This window comes from Schistocerca nitens, chromosome 2 (genome assembly GCF_023898315.1).
Source record: "Schistocerca nitens isolate TAMUIC-IGC-003100 chromosome 2, iqSchNite1.1, whole genome shotgun sequence".
Lineage (NCBI taxonomy): Eukaryota > Metazoa > Arthropoda > Insecta > Orthoptera > Acrididae > Schistocerca > Schistocerca nitens.
The window spans coordinates 230,050,909-230,064,883 of NC_064615.1; the positions used below are offsets into that span (position 1 = coordinate 230,050,909).

The 13,975-nt window shown below is 42.6% G+C and overlaps 1 protein-coding gene across 1 annotated transcript in view; it reads right to left on the minus strand.

Moving 5' to 3' along the window:
• The window catches only part of LOC126234941 (extracellular serine/threonine protein CG31145-like), an 867,160-nt gene that overhangs the window by 396,288 nt on the left and 456,897 nt on the right, over window positions 1-13,975 (minus strand). Inside the window, exon 2 of the mRNA XM_049943680.1 lies at window positions 7,074-7,113. The gene's annotated coding sequence lies outside the window, so the exon portion shown is untranslated. The remainder of the gene's footprint in view (window positions 1-7,073; window positions 7,114-13,975) is intronic.

A 13,975-nucleotide genomic window follows, 5' to 3' on the forward strand; every position in this document is an offset into this window, starting at 1 on the left:
GGGTACATGTCAAAATGCAGCCTTTCAACTGTGAGAGTCCCACAAGATCTGATGAGTAGTTTTATATTCTGACAGAATGTAACTTTGCAGTGTTACTTGAAACTGGCCATAAGGCCGAAATTGCAATAGTAACAATAAATATTTTATACAGTCAACGGCGACTATAATGTCTTTTAAGAAATATTATATGACTGTGAATCCCAACCATGAGAAGTTAATAAAATACATAAGGTTGAAAAAAATTAATGTGATCTTTTTCAGTTCAAGCAATCTGTTATAAAAGATCTGTAATTAGGAATTTACAAGGTCTGTAGAAAAAGAATGTCCCCGAAATTTTTATGCGAAAACTCTTAAAGTTTTAAATAAAAAAAACTTTATTAATATTCTACATCTTTATTGTTCATGTCTATGTATTTATTTCTCAACAGTCACCCTGGCGAAGTAACACGTTTCTCGCAGCGAACGACCAGAATGTTTGATTTTTTCGACGGAGCCACAACCTCGCCTCCGCTTGCACCTCTTCGTCACTATCGAGGTATTTTTTTTTTCAAGTTTTCGAAACAGATGAAAATCGGAATGTATGGACAATGATCGACGACAGGGACCCCCAAGACATCGCATTGTTGCAAAAGTCACAGCGCTCGTGAATGTTCTGGTCTGTCATGCTGTTGAAGAAGGTGTTCCATGAATGGACAAACTCTTCGAAATCGAAGCTCCGTTACAGTACACTGTTTCTTATGCACATGCACTGAGCAAGATGGCGCAGTGGTTATCACACTGACTCGCATTCGGGAGGACGGCTGTTCAAACCAACGTCCGGTCATCTTGATTTTTGATTATCCGTGATTTCCATAAATCATTTCAGGCCAATGCTGGGATGATTCCCTTGAAGCTGCACGGCCGACTTCCTACTCCATCCTTCCCTAATCCGATGGGGCCGATGACCTCGCTGTTTGGTCCCCTCCCACAAATCAACAAATCAACCAACCAACCATGCACCGGCATAGTTACGTTACATACAGCCATGTTACGCGCAACAGTTCGGAGCCCTTTAGCGGCAGAAGACTATAAATACGTAGGCATGAAGAATAAAGTTGCAAAATATTAATAGCGTTATTTGTATTTAAAAACCTCTAAATTTTACCCCATAAAAATTCGGAGGCATTACTTTTCTGCATGCACTCGTACATTTAGAATGAAATTTTTTTTATAAATGTATGTGTGTGTGTGCGTGCGGGCGGGAGTGTGTGTGTGTGTGTGTGTGTGTGTGTGTGTGTGTGTGTGTGTGGAGGAAGAATGGCTCTGAGCACTATGGGACTCAACTGCTGAGGTCATTAGTCCCCTAGAACTTAGAACTAATTAAACCTAACTAACCTAAGGACATCACAAACATCCACGCCCGAGGCAGGATTCGAACCTGCGACCGTAGCGGTCTTGCGGTTCCAGACTGCAGCGCCTTTAACCGCACGGCCACTTCGGCCGGCCGGAGGAAGAATGCAAAAATGTTCAAATGTGTGTGAAATCTCATGGGACTTAACTGCTAAGGTCATGAGCCCCTAAGCTTACACACTACTTAACCTAAATTATCCTAAGGACAAACACACACACCCATGTCCGAGGGAGGACTCGAACCTCTGCCGGGACCAGCCCCACAGGAAGAATGCATTTTCATAAAAATGATAACTAAATATGTCTTAATTAGCAAATATTTCTTTGTATTTAAATCACTTAGGTATTCAAACTGAACGAAAAGAGAGAAAAAAATGACTGAAACAAGGCACCAACCAGAGATCCAGCAATAATATCTCGAGCGCTACTGATCTTTTTCCCCATATTAATGTATTTTAAGCGTCAGGGAAATGGTCGCAGAACGTGCACGTGATGTCTTAACAAATGTTTTACCGCCCTGTCTGTCCTTCTTGTCAGTGTTTTCCATATATTTCTCTCCTCTCCGATTCTGCGCAGAACATCATCATTCCTTACCTTATCAATCCACCTACTTTTCAACTGTAGCACCACATCTCAGATCTTTCGATTCTCTTCTGTTTCGGTTTTCCCACAGTCCAATTCTCAGATATATCTTCCTCAAATTAAGGGCTATGGTTGATACTAGTAGATTTGTCTTGACCAGGCATTCCCTTTTTTGCCAGTGGTATCTGCTTTTTATGTCTTTGTTCTGTCCTCATGGGTTATTTTGCTGCCTAGGTAGCAGAATTTCTTCTTGTGCTTGGTGACCAACAATCTTGATGTTAAGATTGTCGCTATTCTCACTTTTGCTACTTCTCATTACTTTCGTCTTTCTTCGATTTACTCTATCGGCATTCTGTACTCATTAGACTGTTCATTCCATTCAGCCAATCCTATAATTCTTCTTCACTTTTACTGAGGATAGCAACGTTATCAGCGAATCTTATCATTCATATCCTTTCACTTTAATTCGACGCCAGAAATTTTCTTTTATTTCCACCATTGCTTCTTAGATGTACAGACTGAACGGTAGGGGCGAAAGACTATATATCGTTGTCTTACACCCTTTTAAATCCGAGCGCTTCATTCTTGGTCTTCCACTCTTATTGTGCACCCTTGGCTCTTGACATACTGTACATTACTTGTCTTTCTCTGTAGGTTGCCGTATGTTTCCCAGCATTTCGAACATATTGTACGAACACATTGTCGAACGCTTTTTCCAGGGCAACAAATCCAGTGAAGATGTCTTGATTTTTCTTTAGTCTTGCTTCCATTATCAAGCGCGTCAGAACTGAGTCTCAGGGGCCATCATGTTTCCTCAAGCCAAACTGATCGTCATCTATCACATCCTCCACAAATATAAAAAATTAAAAAAATTCGATTCCCATCCGAGTGACTATATTTTTCGGTTGCTCTTTGAAGACGCTATAAGGCGAATTCGTTGTTGTGGTTCCAGATGCCCCGCTGCATCTTACCCGCGGACACTTCCCCACGCGGACCTCGCAGCGTCTCCCTTAGGGCGGGACCACTCAGTCCTAGGAGAGCCGAGCGTCTCCGACGTAACGGAGAGGTTCAGTAGGACGGGCAGACGCGGCAGCGGCTATTAGCCGGACCCCCGTAGCCGTTCTGCTCCGTGGCCTAATTGCAGACCCCACTCCCCCCACACCCCTCACCTCCACTACTACACCCACCGCGCCGTGACGTCACAGCCGGCAGACGCTATCGGGCGGCGGCCATCTGCTATCGCGAGCGCCTTCGTCGGCGAGGCCCATATTTCAGGCGTGCCCGGAGGCGGCGAGTGGTTGAAAATAGATGGTCGGCGCGCCTCCCCAGCTCACTGGGAATTTCAATTAAGCTCTAATTAGTTCGCCGTAAGCCATTATCGGGGGCTGCGGGGCCCGGCTGTAGCTTCGTGCGTGTCCCTGCCGCGCCGACAGACGCCCACTACTTGCGCAGTACCAGACAGGAGCGTGTGCCTCCAGCCGCCGTGTGCCAAACAGAACGCCGCCGAATTACATGCAAATAGCCAGCGGCGCGGGTTTATCGCCCGTTATCACGAGACCGCAGGAAGCGGAAGGCGCAGATACAGTGCGGGGCGTCTGTGGCGCTGGCATATTTCATCTGTCGTGCAGTGGCTTCCTGTGACTGCGCTATGTAGCACCTTGCTGCCATAAGTAACCATTCATTTATATTCAGTCGCTGTAACGAAGGAAGCAAAGTGTTGAGTCTCGAGGATGTGCACATCAGTAGAGCTCTAGGCTACACTTGAGATTTGCAGGCTCGCGCAAAATAACGCAGCACCGCTGCCTGAAACACTTTCTCATGTTGAGTCAGAGCTTCACTAAGACACCTCAACTGTCCGTCTCCTGCCGACCTGTGCACTTTGAGCATTTCGGTTGCTATCTGTACGTTTGTGTACAGACTTCAACTGTGAAACTGCACAGCTGCTACAGTGTGGTGTTCGTTCACAATGGTTCTCTCTCTCTGTCTTTCTGTCTGATTTAGAGAACCACAGGCCACTACCTCCCTCCCATCCTCTCTCCCATAGCAAGCTGTCGACAACACTGACGAGCTATAAACATTTTGATGTCAGAATACGTCAGAATGATAAAAAGTTTTATCAGCAATTACTTTTAGCCGGCCGGAAAAACCTGCTGGAACTGGGTGTTCACACCACTGCTTCTCAGTATATTTATACCTTAAAGAAATTTGTTACAAATAATATGTGTCTATCTCCAACCAACAGCTCCGTACATCGTAACAATACTAGGAATAAGGTACTAGGCGCTACAGTCTGGAACCGCGCGACCGCTACGGTCGCAGGTTCGAATCCTGTCTCGGGCATGGATGTGTGTGATTCCTTAGGTTGGTTAGGTTTAAGTAGTTCTAAGTTCTAGGGGACTGATGACCTTAGAAGTTAAGTCCCATAGTGCTCAGAGCCATTTGAACCATTTGAACCAATTAATTTTAGAGTAAGAGTAATCGTCTCACAGACTTTAAATTTTTATAAAAATTCTATGTACCACGCCCCTACAACTTTCAAATCATATTATGGACTTTAAAATGTCGTGCCTTATTCGGGCGCCATCTACATTTAAAGTTCTGAATATACCGGGTCACAATTATTGAACTACATGAAAAAAAAACTAAGTTAGTTACAAACTACAGTCTGCACACACTTTATTCAACATGTAAACGTTACTACAGATATTTGGATTTAGGTTATGGCATGTTCGATATGCCTGCCATCATTGGAGACGATGTGGCGCAGACGAATAGCGAAATTCTGCATGATCCGCTGAAGTGTCGGAAAATCGATGCTGCCGATGACCTCCTGAACGGCTATTTTCAGCTGAGGAATGGTTCTGTGGTTATTGTTGTACACCTTGTCCTTAACACAGTCCCACAAAAAAGTAGTCGCATGTGTTCATATCCGGAGAATATGGCGGCCAGTCGAGGCCCATGCCAGTGGCCTCCGGGTACCCCAGAGCCAAAATGCGATTCCCAAAGCTTTTCTCGAGGACATCAAACACTCTCCTGTCCGTCCCCGGTAGCTGAGTGGTCAACGTGACAGAATGTCAATCGTAAGGGCCCGGCTGGGTCGGAGATTTTCTCCGCTCAGAGACTCGGTGTTGTGTTGTCCTAATCATCTTCATTTCTTCCCCATCGTCGTCTAAGTCGCCAAGTGGCGTCAAATCGAAAGAATTGCACCCGGCGAACGGTCTACCAGACGGGAAGACATAGTCACAGGACATTTATTTATTTAAATACTCTCCAGCTTCGATGGGGTGGAGCTCCGTCTTGTATGAGCCACACCACCTCTCCTTCGAAGAAAATGTTCAAAGCGGCACACTCAGCCGGTAGTCATGGCGCCGGTCTTCTATTTGAAGTCCTCCCTCGTGGTGGAACGATCAACTCGGAAGTGTGCTGTGCTACCCTCAGGAAATTGAAGAAACGACTTCAACGCGTTCGTCACCGCAAAAATTCAAACGAACTTCTATTTCTGCGTGATAACGCAAGGCATTACATAAGTCTTCACACCAGAGATGAGCTCACAGTTGGGTTGGGGTTGGGTTGTTTGGGGAAGGAGACCAGCGAGGTCACCGGAAGGATGGGGAAAGAAGTCGGCCGTGCGTTTCAAAGGAACCATCCCGGCATTTGCCTGGAGCGATTTAGGGAAATCACGGAAAACCTAAATCAGGATGGCCGGACGCGGGGTTGAACCGTCGTCCTCCCGAATTCAAGGAGCTCACAGTACTTAATTGGACTGTTCTTCCTCGTCCACCCCACAGCCCGGATCTCGCACTTTCCATCTGTTTGGCCCAATGAAGGATGCACTCCGCAGCAAGCAGTACGTGGATAATAGGCAGTCTATTATGGAGCAAGACGTTGGCTCTGACGTCGATCAGAAGACTGGTACCATGCGGACATACAGACCCTCCCAGTAACGTAGCGAAGGGCCGTCGTGCTGAACGGAGATTACTTTGGAAAAAAAAATGGGTTTTATGGCCAAAAGAGCGAGGAATAATGTGATGTGTTCTGAATAAAACTAGCCTGTTTCCAGGAAGAAAAGGTGTTGTATTACTTATTGAACGCCCCTCGTATTTCCAATTTGACAGACATGCAATGGGTTAGGAAATCAACTGTGTTCCTTTGAAGGGAATCATCCCGCTATTTTACGTGATGTGACTTCAGGAGATCACAAAGTCATCATGATGGCTCGGTCTTGCGATGTAGCGCTATGGTAAGATCCGGCAGTCGTATGCTGTTCAAACCCTCCTACCGGCCACCTAGTAAAATAAAACAGTCTCTCTCACACATTTTAAAGACTTTCGAAAAATATAAGCAAATCAAGCGTCCACGAAACCGCATAGTTAAATTATTGCTGTTTACGTAAATGAAAACTTGCATTATTTGACATGGCATGCGTGAAAACATGTCCGCTCTATATTTAAAAATACGACAAAAATGAGCAGCAAACACAAGTCAGACAATGCCTGCTATAGATATTATTATGCACTGTAGACAGTCCACTGACAAAAAGATAGAGGAGATATGTCGGAAACAGATGAAACTGGTGTTAGAAAAAGAAACAAATGTTAATAGGTGAGTCGACATAAATATCGATGTTCTCGGTCTGGCAACAAGTAATGAGCGGACGTTTCATGCAAGACATCATTGCTGTCATCTTCATGATTATTAGATTACTATTAGTATATTGGAGTGGCCGTGCGGTTCTAGGCGCTACAGTCTGGAACCGAGGGACCGCTACGATCGCAGGTTCGAATCCTGCCTCGGGCATGGATGTGTGTGATCCTTAGGTTAGTTAGGTTTAATTAGTTCTAAGTTCTAGGCGACTGATGACCTCAGAAGTTAAGTCGCATAGTGCTCAGAGCCATTTGAACAATTTTTTTATTAGTTTATTATTAAACGAATAAAACTGTACAGTTGCAAGGTCATTCGGAAAACGTCAGGTCTAATTTTCAGGCAATGCTGAGTACATTTTTCCCTTGTCGATTTGTAAGAAAACGCCCGCTGCCTCTAATCAAGCTTGTTATCCAGTTAGTAAAGTTGTGGTACAGGTACAACCAAATGCAGCAACTCACCTTCTAGTTGCAGAGAAGGTGAAACAGGCACGCCAGAAATCTGCAAAAGAACATATTGAGGAGTTAAATTGGACATATTGCTTCGAAATAAAATCACACACTATTCCTACGCTACCTCTAAGACCTAAAAAGCATATTCTTAGAGTTTACATCTTTTCTACGAGTGAATTAAAATGATTTAATAGGCACTGCTAGTGACAAGCATCGTACTGCAGTAAGCAATCCAATCGCTACCTACTATATTACTAAATAAGCCTACTACCTTTCCCCAGTGAGCTGCTCTGTTTAACCGAACAGAAATGCAAGCAATAGGTATGTGAATACTATTAAAATTCCGACAGCTATTGATCTCTCATTATCTCTGTTGACCACGCTTCATAACAGTATGATAATTAATTGCTATAGCTTTCTTGGCTAATATATGGTCACATTTAAGTTAATTCGAATCCAATCGGTGCAAATATAAATTGACACTTTCAGCAGTAAATCGTGAACTAAATTATGAAACCGATGTTAATTCCGTGTCATGTTAGAAATAGCGATTATTAATAAATCAAACCAGCATTTGGAGCCCTGGATCCGAAACAAAGCGGGAGTTTTACAGTTTTGCGAATGTTGTTCTTCGACTGTCCACATCTTACAGCTGAATGTGTACCGTAAAATTCAGTAAACAAGCTAAAAATGTTGCCATAATTTTTTTTGGACGTTGAAAGTCATCTTAATTTCGGTATTTCCAACAAACAACACACAGAAAACTATGAATTAGTCTCTCAATATGAATAAAAGAAGAAAATTTTGTTCTTTGCCTATAGAAAAACAAGTTGGGTAACGTTGATTTTATATGACACCACCAGCACAATAAAGTCTTAGAATTACGTTAGTTAACTATAATATTATAGTCATCTTATTCTCCAAAATGGCATTGCAGGCCTAATTTTCGATACATCACAAATAAGAGGCCGAAAACGCGGTTCAACCACGTATTCTTGGTCATAGCCTTGAGCTGCAAATGTATATTACCTTGAATTAACATAGAATTATTATATACGAGGTCTGTTCAAAAAATTCCGGTAGTTTGTCCAAAAAATTTTTCCACGCGTACCTTTTACTTATTCTGCATTGTCTCCTCCGCAATTGTTACAGCTCTCCCTACGCCGTTTCCACTTAAGGAAGCAGTCTTGGTACGCCTCTTGCTGGATCGTCTGCGAATTTTCGTTTATCTCGTCTATCGTTGCAAATCTTCGTCCTTAAACGTGGTTCTCAACTTTGGAAAACTTTTCTCGACCCATTATGAATACTGAACGTTGGTCGCAACATTACAACCGTAGACCCACGTCTCATCACCAGCTATGATTCTCTTACGGAACATCTCGTTCCCATTTGTGTGATCTAAAATCTCTTCACAGATTGCGAGGCGAAGGTCTTTCTGGTCTTAACTCATGAACCGCGGGACGAACTTGGAGGCAACACGATGCTTTCCAAGATCCTGTGTCAAGATTTCATGATATGATCCAACTGAAATGCCACATTCTTCTCTGACAGTCAGTCTTCGTTTGGCACGTACAATTTTGTTGAAGTTTGTGACATGAGCGTCGTCGGTAGACGTCAAAGGGTGTCCAGAACGAGAGTCGTCTTTAACTTCCTGTGTGAACCATTCGTAACACCGATTACGGATTAAGCACTCATCGCTGTAGACATTCTGCATCATTTGACGTGCCTATGTAATAGTTTTCTTGAGTTGTACGCAGAATTTAATGCAGACGCGTTGCTTCTCTGCCTCTGCCATCTCGAAGTTCGCAAACTGTACGACACAGCGTTGTACTCTATACAGCACTGTTCATACAACAATGAAACTTGTGGCAGATACACATTAAACACAGGCGTGTGCAAAGATGCCAACCGCATTTCACTCCAGCACACGTTTCGCGCGAAATTACGAATGTTGCGTACATTTCTGAATAGATTTCGTAGAAATAGCCTTAGATCGAATCCATAGGAACTGCCACAAGTTTTTGAGACGCAAAAGCTTTGCAGGGAGAATAACAATAAAAAACCCAGAAGGTACGAGTGGAACGTAAAGTTTTGAAATATATGTAGGTAACAGAATTTTTCCTTTCATAAGGCAGATGTTTTCTCCTATTAAAAATGTTACCAGAGTAAGAAAAAAATATAAGTAACCTACTTTAGAGTGATGTTAGTCAATGCAACGTCGAGAGTATGGATATTATTCATGCGCAATTGACATTGGACACTGTACTTTAATTATATTCAATTTAAAACAAAAAATGTGATGAAGATTCAATTGCGTTATCGATTAACTTCTGGTAGTATGTATGCCAGAGCGCTGTGCAGGATTATATAATGTTACTCTGCCAGCATTCGCTCTTCAAGCCATCGGCAGGTCCAGAATCTTATTCGCGATTTTCTCCGCTCTTCTTCGACAACCGCTTACGGAACTAACGCATCGGTTATTCTCTCGTCCATTTTCGTACAGACTGTGTGATTTATGGTGCAGATGCATCCGGGAACTACCGTTGGAGAGCGCATAGGTCACAAATCACGATGAGGAGCACTTCTGTGAGATATAGCACGTCTGGCGTGATTCACGATAACAAATACGTCCCGTGTGAGGACCGTTTTAGTTTGGACGACATGTAATTTAACTTCTGAAAAAGAGACCATTGTCACTTTTAGGCTGCAGTATTTATCTTTTATTTGCTAGTTCTGGCCAATTTAGACTACGGAGTCATATCAAGCACATACAAGGAGTTATCAATGACGAGTTCTGGACTTAAAGGGGCACTTACCTCAAGATAATAGGATTTCAAGGGGGGCGATTTTAAAGGGACGCGATTTAGAGTGGCAGTAATTATCAAAGGCAGGTTCTGAAACAGATTACTATCTTAAAAATTACTTCGAATGTCAGGCTACACACTTGTTATAGTTATATTCAAAGTCACTCCACCCCCCGCCCCTCTGCTCCCCCTGGAGAACCTCCAACAAATTATCAAGGTCACCTCCACCCCCTCTCCTCGCCCTCTCCTTCCCATCCACTGGAACAATAGGATTAAAGCCCCTCCCTCAGCTCTTCTTCTATAACTGGAGCACGTAAGTGGGTGAGTTCAAAAACATGGCTCTGAGCACTATGTGACTTAACTTCTGAGGTCATCAGTCCCCTAGAACTTAGAACTACTTAAACCTAACTAACATAAGGATATCACACACATCCATGCCAGAGGCAGGATTCGAACCTGCGACCGTAGTGGTCGCGCGGTTCCAGACTGTAGCGCCTAGAACCGCTCGGTCACCTCGGCCAGCTGGGTGGGTTCATTCTAAAGTTGTGCACCATAGCGGGAGGGTTAGGGTGTAGCTGTTTGTTAATAACAAATTAATTTAATTGTAATTACGTTAGGTCATGTCGTTTTAGGTCTGGGGTATGAGTATGTGTTGGTAACAAATTAAGTCTAATATTACGCGAATTTCGTGGTTCGCAGCACCAGTTGGGACAACACAAAGAGGTATGTAAGTACTAACTGTTACCTGCTGCTTCGCTCGTGTCTCAGAAGTTTTGTTATGATGGGTGATGGTGAGCAGGTAAGCTTGTAATTATGTGAGATATCTGTGTACATAGTAGTGTAGAGACGTATGTATAAAACTGTGTGGAATGCCGGTGTCTAGGGACACAATGAATACGTTTCTATTATTTTGCTGTATGTCGAATTTGAAAGCATACATTATATTTTCTAATTACATTTAAAAAATGACTCGTTTAATTACATTAGTGCAGAAGCGGAGTTTTTAGGGGTTTCTCTGGCTAACCTAGTACTGGATACGATATTTTATCACCAGAGCAACACATACCAACCTTTTCTCCCTTCCATTTTAATACGTTATGGTACCTACAGTTTCGATTCATTCCCCGGTGATGACTAATGTATGACTAACATAGTCAGTTAATAGATCATAATCAACTGCAGTCCTACCAAAAGCTTCACACATACCACGTACAAAAGTACGACTCTGTTGGTCGTTGTGAGTTTTCAAGCGGCTTGAAAGCTGTAAGAGACGAGTGACACTCAGCTTCTAAAATGCGGTTGGCTTGTTATTGTTCTAACGTCTCTGTAACTCTTAGGGCCACCTCTATTCAAGTTCCGGGGGATATGAGATTGCTCCGAGAATTGTTGGATCGAGTAACTTTCGCAGCTTTAGTTCGCTTAGAAGTATGGACTAAGTTAGAATTACGTCTGCGAGGTTTATAGCAATAGTTTTAAATATGGTTCTCTTGATTACCCTCCGATGTTACTGTTCTGTTCCCACCAAAACTCATCACTTAAGAGAGGTGGCGTAGAAACCCAGTTTCATAACCCACGCACACAATAACATTGGAGTTGCACTGTCACTGAATGATCTAGAGACATTAAGAGTCACCGGCCATCGGGCCAGCGTCGTCTTTATGCCTCTCACGTGTACTTTATTTAAAATAGTTAATAACTCTAAAAAAATACAACTTTCTGAAGTAACCTTTGGTCTTTCTCAGGGTTCAAACTGTTTTCATACCAAATACTATCGGAATCGGTTCAGCGGTAGAGTCGCGGAAATGTAAAAGAGTGAGTTACTAAGCAATTAATAATAATGATTTTAGTATGGAAAAGCGGATTAAACAAGCTGAGAGTTAAATGCGCATTGTACTGATTACGTTGAATCGTATTACGCATAGCATTCAACCAGTAAAAGCATTTTTACAAATATGATGAAGTTCAAAAGTGAGATAGTAAATAGCTTTTCTAAACAGTAAATATTTTTCCCTAATTTACGTAACATTCTTCAAATCGATAAATATCTTGTACTACACACGTTGTGAAGTAGCCTATCTTTTTCATCAGGGTTCAGAAGCGTATGGGACACAATATACATTGTATTCATTACGTTGAATCGTATCATATAGAAAATATCATACAATGAAAGCATTTTCACAGTATGATATAGTTCACAGGTCAGAGAGTAAATATATAGCTTTTTTAAAGAATAGTAGTTGTTTCTTATTTCGCGTTGTATTCTTCAAATCAATAAATATGCTGTATTACAAAATTTATATTTTTTTCTATGTTTTCCTCAGCGTTCAAGCTATTTCCATGCCAGATTTTATCGACATCAGTTCGGTGGTTTAGTCGTGAAAGCGTAATAGTCAGAGTTACTTTCGCATATATAATATTAGTATTGATCAGGTTCGTGTGTAACTTCGTAGCATTTTTGTTTTCATGTTCGTATTCCGGCTGCTATGGGTTTATTTATCGACTGTCATTTTTTAATTTGCATTTAACTGTAGCTATTTCAGTTTACAAATTGTCATTCTGTCGTTTGGAGCACGTGAGTGGAGTTGTGGACGCCGGAGTGCCAAGTGTTGAAATCGGAACATCCACGACACACTCTTCTCCTTGAGTTCGACAGAGGAGTGAGAGCAGTAAGATAATTGTTTCCTCGTTCCATGGAGGATCGTTTTGACATTAGTGACTTTCCTTGTTCAGGAAGACCTTCGGGATTTATTGAAGATAGTCTAAACGCATTAATCAACCACGATAATCGTCAGTGTACTTGAGAACTGGCAAATATAATGAACAGTGATCATTCCCTCACAGTGTGACATTCGCACGCAATGGGGAGGTTAAAAAATCGGGTATATGGGTGCCGCATGCTCTAAGCCAAAATCGCAAAAATCAGCGAGTGGCCAAATGTGAAACTCTGCACGTGAACAACACCGACCATTCCTGTCCTGTATCGACACTAGTGACGAGAAATGGCGTCTTTAATGCTAACATAAGGAAAATAAGGGACGGTTGAATCCCAACAAAACAGCAACTCCCTGTACAAAGACCTGCACAAAAGATGATGTTATACTTTCGGTGAAACAGCGACTGTGTGGTGTACTACGAACTGCTTGCCCCGGTGAGTAACCGTCATTGCTGACATTTTTTGTCGACAATAGTGAACAACTGAGACGTCTTGCAGACGCAATCCAAGAAGAACGACCAGGAAGACTGCGTGAAGTGCTGTTACTGCACGACAACGCCCGCCCACATACTGTTATACTGACAAAAGACAGTGTACAGTATTTGAGTTGGGGAGTCACTGTGCGCCCACCTTATTCTTCTGATTTTGAGACCGCAGATTTTTAGCTTTCCCGCTCTCTATCGAACAACCTTCAAGGAACTTCCTTTCCGGATGAATATGCGCTCTGATCATGGCTCGACGAGTTCTTCGCCTCAAAACCACGCGATTTCTACAGTCGCGGATTCTAAAAGTACAACAGCGTTGGCAGACTGTTGTAAATAATGTGGGAGAGTATATTATTGATGACTAAAATCTCTGTTGTGTGTATCTGTTGCGTTTATCGAACTTACGGAAAAACGCTACGAACTTATGCACCAACCTAATACTCCAATTTTCCAACGTTTTCTCCTATTTCTATGTTTCCACTATTTTACGCATTTTTTCCAAATTTTGCACAATTTTACTTATTCTCCCAATTGCGTGGGTTTCGTTCCACTGTTCTTGATGTCTCGTCAACGTTGCGTCAGCTTCGAGTCTCGTCACGCCGACGTCATGATGCTCTCCGGCAGTCACAATGCAAGACGTGCCCAAAACTGTCTGAATAATTGATCACTGGTAAGCCATCATTACATTATTAGTGTATTGTGCCATCATAGTGCGTGTTTTAAACTGAAATAGTTCTGTTTTCCATTAGGGCACTGTTGTGACACCACGAACCCTAGTATAATATTCCTGTTCAAAAATGGCTGTGAGCACTATGGGACTTAACTTCTAAGGTCATCAGTCCCCTACAACTTAGAACTACTTAAACCTAACTAACCTAAGGACACCACACACATCCATGCCCGAGGCAG